This window comes from Miscanthus floridulus, chromosome 10 (genome assembly GCF_019320115.1).
Source record: "Miscanthus floridulus cultivar M001 chromosome 10, ASM1932011v1, whole genome shotgun sequence".
NCBI classification, from domain to species: Eukaryota; Viridiplantae; Streptophyta; class Magnoliopsida; order Poales; family Poaceae; genus Miscanthus; species Miscanthus floridulus.
In genome coordinates, this window is record NC_089589.1 from 70,808,231 (window position 1) to 70,812,675 (window position 4,445).

The 4,445-nt window shown below is 41.3% G+C and overlaps 1 non-coding gene across 1 annotated transcript; it reads right to left on the minus strand.

Moving 5' to 3' along the window:
* Positions 1–2,717: 2,717 nt before the first annotated feature.
* Positions 2,718–2,826, minus strand: LOC136490373 (small nucleolar RNA R71). The gene has a single exon (XR_010767663.1). It is a non-coding gene; the product is annotated as a small nucleolar RNA R71 (small nucleolar RNA).
* Between the last annotated feature and the right edge of the window lie 1,619 nt (positions 2,827–4,445).

Here is a 4,445-nt window from a genome sequence, read left to right on the forward strand (position 1 = left end):
TCGAGTTTCTGACAACCTCCGATGGCCCATGCCATTGCAGCCGACAGTTTTCTGCAACATAGCCAGATAGAGGAACAAGTTCATTCCCAAAGGCAAACCCTAGCAGATCAGATTCAGCACATAGAAAACATGCACTTACCAATGTTTCTGCATACAATCCAGGAAGAAGGATCTTCATGCACTCCAGGTCATTCTGGCTCGGTCCTACCATGTCTTCTTACAGCCCCACTATGCCAACTAGGGAACTTGATAGTCTTGAGGAATCCTTGTTGGTATGTCTCTATTCTTGTTCTCCTCTTGTGGGGGGGGGCTTTCTTTTTCTGTGTTTCTGGTGTTGTCACAAATACAAGGACACACTGTTGGGGCATCAGTGGAGGAGCTAACATGTAGTAAAAACCAGCTTCGAGACTGACACCATCTCATCGGAGTAAATGGAGGAGACGTGCTCTGTTATCATTAGTGTACGCTTGAGAACGTCAGTACTCCTTGTTGACGGTAGTTAACAACGATTATAAACCATCAAAGAAACATGAATAAGGGCATAAATATGATCACCAACAAAGGCCTAGGGGTTTAAACTAATAAATTCCATGAGTTTTGGTGAATCTATATTTTTTGTAGGGTTTAACCAGAAAATTGTTAAGGTGGACCAACATGTCTGATTTAATTGCGCTTATCCGCCACGAAACGGACACTAAAAGGTTCTAGAGGACACTAGAGGACACCACGCCAAGGTAGAGAGGCAGAGGATGCCAGGTGGGGCTAGCCGACCACACCTATAGTCCGCCCAGCCCCTGGGCCCACCTGTCGGTCTCCACATTGTAATGTTGGTTCTCCACCACCTCCTAGGTTGCATCTACGTCGTTCCTTAAGTCAGTTTGATCCAAGGGCTCACGTTTGATGCTCTGGGCAATATATACCAGCCCTTGCCACCCCCCTGAGGCATCAAGTCATTTGAGAAGATAGAAACCCTAATCATCCTCAAAGCTCCATCAATTCTAGGGCATAGCTAGTTAGTTTAGGTCTAGAGGGAGGCAAGCAGGCTTCGCTTGGATTCCCGATGGTGTCAAGAGCGTGGTTTGGTATAAACCTTGTACCCCCTCTCTTTTATATCTCTATTATTTTTATATGCTTGCTACAATTGTTATGACAATATTAGTATTCATCTTATTCATGTTTTTGTTATAATGTTCATCATCTACTTTGACTATATACTTAGTATAGCTAGTTTATCATTATATTTATGCATAAGTTCGCAAAGTGCTCACTCCAAAGTACACGGGGTGAGTGGTCAACATTGTGTAAGCATGGTGCTTATACATTGTTTACCTACGGATACACCCTATATTCTGGGCCATGTAGTAGATCACGGATGTGACACTCCCATTGAGTCCTTTGTAGTTCACTCCCCAAATATAGGTATACAAGTAGGATCTAGTTACGAAGGAAGACAACCTCCTTAGTAATATCCCTTATGTGTAGATATAAAGATGATCTTAGCCATGATTACTAGGTGTAATTGCACTAATCAATGTATGCTTTGACTTGTAATTAAGAATGACTTAGGAATTATTCCTCTAATATTCTACCTGGCGATGCTAATGCCATAGAAAGGAGTACTCTGAGTGATTTATCATCATCATTCATCAATACTTTTCATATCTCTTTCCTATGACTTACCCCTGTTATGAGTAGAATATTGGCTATAGTTTACTTCTCCATCAATGGTATAAGTTATCAATACATGTCCATGCTAGACCTTCCCTGTGGTAAAATATAAATAACGATACCTGGAATACTCCTGGGTGAAGTGCTACAATGGTATAATTGTCTGTGCGCTTGCCGATTCCTTTTCATTCATATATCTTTATATTATTTCTAGTCACATAAAATGATAAAGAACTACTTAGTATCATTCTAGTAGTGATGCTAGACAGTACCAACAAGCATCTCTAGCACTATCGCTAGGGATGACAACCTAGTAAAGTAATGTTAGGAGATGTAGGTAATTAATAGGTGGCTACTAAAACAAGTGACGAGTTAATAAATACCAACAAGCATTTCTAACACCATTGCCGGGGAAGGTAGCTAGAGAAAGGAAGTACTGATAAACTTATGCTTATTGATGTGATCGAGATAAACCACTGACCTCTGCTTAAAGAGGCTTACCCTTGTTTTGTCTACTTGTGTATCATATGCAGGGTAATGTATGATCGGTTTTAACCTTCCAACAAATTACGTTGAAGATCCCAAAGCATTATTTAGGAGAACTAGAGCTAAACTCAAGAAAGTCTCAGCTTCAGAATAGGAAGACAACCGGATAAGATGAAGCTTAACACCTAAATTTGAAGCCATGGCTGATAAGACTCTTTGTGAATTCTCTGCTCCAACCACTGTGAACATCCGTACTGGACCTAATGTCAATATTGGAGACAATGGATTTGAGCTCAAGCCAGCTCTCATCAACATGGTGCAAGCTAGCCAGTTTTGTGAAAAGGCACATGAAGATGCGAGTGCACATCTCCAACACTTCCTGGAGATCTGTAGCACTTTCACCATCAAAGGGGTAACCAAGGACGCCATAATACTTTGCCTCTTCCCATTCTCACTCTTGGGGAAGGCGAAGCATTGGTTCTATGCCAACAAAGATAGAAATACTATATGGGATAACTGCTCCACTGCCTTCCTAACCAAGTTCTTTCCCACGAGCAAGACCAATGCTCTACGTGTTAGAATTTCAAGCTTTTAGCAACAACATGACGAATCTGTCCCTAAGGCATGGGAATGCTTTCAAGACTACATTGCAGAATGTCCTCATCATGGGATAAAACATTGGCTATTCATGCAGACCTTCTACCATGGGTTAACCAATAGTACCCGTGAGACTTTGGATGCTACTGCCAGAGGTGCATTTCTTTCACTCACATTTCTAGCTGCAATAGCTCTTGTAGAGAAGATAGCCTCCAACCAAGGTTGGAATGAAGAACGAGTTTAGACCCACAAGAGGGGTGGAGGTATGCATCAACTCAAGGAGGTAGATATGATGTCTGCCAAGATGGACCTGCTGATGAAGAAACTCGAAGACCGAGCTAATGAGAAGAAAGAAGTCATGCACATTCGTGATTCCCGCATGACATGTGAAGAGTGTGGAAACACTAGCATTCATGGAACAACTGCCCTAAAATTCATGAGGATGTGAACTTTGTCAACAACAACTACTATCGTCCTCAATAAAATCAAGGATGGAACCAGCAACAGAGGCTGAAATACCAAAGTAACTACCAAGGTAACCCTCAAGGTAACAATTATAATAACTTCAATCAACCACCCTTGAGAGAATTAATTGCTAGCTAATCTAGACTCAAGGAAGGATTATCTAAGATGGTAGCTACCAATGATAAAATTCTAGAAAATATAAGTAGTAGAATGGATAGCTTTGCTTCTGCCATTAAGAACCAGCATAGCTTTAATAAAATGATAGAATCACAAATAGCTCAGGTGGCAGCTGTTGTTCCTCCATTCGACAAAGGTAAGTTTCCGGGGCAACCAGAAGATCTAGAAACTACAAATCTTGTTGATATTCACAATGCAACTTACTACTACATAGAGCCATCGACGGGAAGGTGGATAGATTATACCTTGCCAAAAAAGAAGAGCGATCTAGGGAGACATGTCATCCCCATCGCCATTGGACCTCACATCTTCTAGGAAGCTGTCTATGACTTCGAAGCAACTGTCAACATCATGCCTAAGGTAATTTATGAGAAAATCCTAGGAGATCCTTTGTTATACATAAATATGCGTTTACAGCTTACAATCAATAACTCTGCTACCCCAAGGGAGTTCTTGAAGACACCATTATTCAAGTGGGACAATCATATGTTCCCGTAGACTTTGTGGTTTTGGAAATAGGTGGAGATGAAAGGGCACCCATCATCTTGGGCCAACCTTTCCTAAGCACCACAAAGGCCATCATCTATGCAGACAGTGCAAAGATCTGCTTCACAATCAAGGACAAGAAAGAGAAGTTTTCTTTCAAGAATCATATCATGCAATCTCCTGGACATCCATAGATGCCGTACCCTTCCAAAGAGACAACAGTGACTAAGAAGAAGAACAACAGAAGAAGAAGGGAGAACAAGGTTAGGCAGCCACAAGAAGAATCAGTCAACATGATCAACATACTAAGATCAAAGTACGACCACCTCCTCGCTTCACCATTCCTTGCCAAGAACGATGATCCTGGTGTACCGACAATCGAGTGTACCATTGGACAAAGAATCTTCCATAAGACCTTCTGTGACATTGGATCAGGTGTCAACATAATGTCCAAGATAACATATGAATATTAATTTGGTAACGAACCCTTGTACCCTACATATATGCAGTTGCAGACGGCGAACCAATCAATCTGATTCCCAGAAGGAATAACAAAGGATGTTATG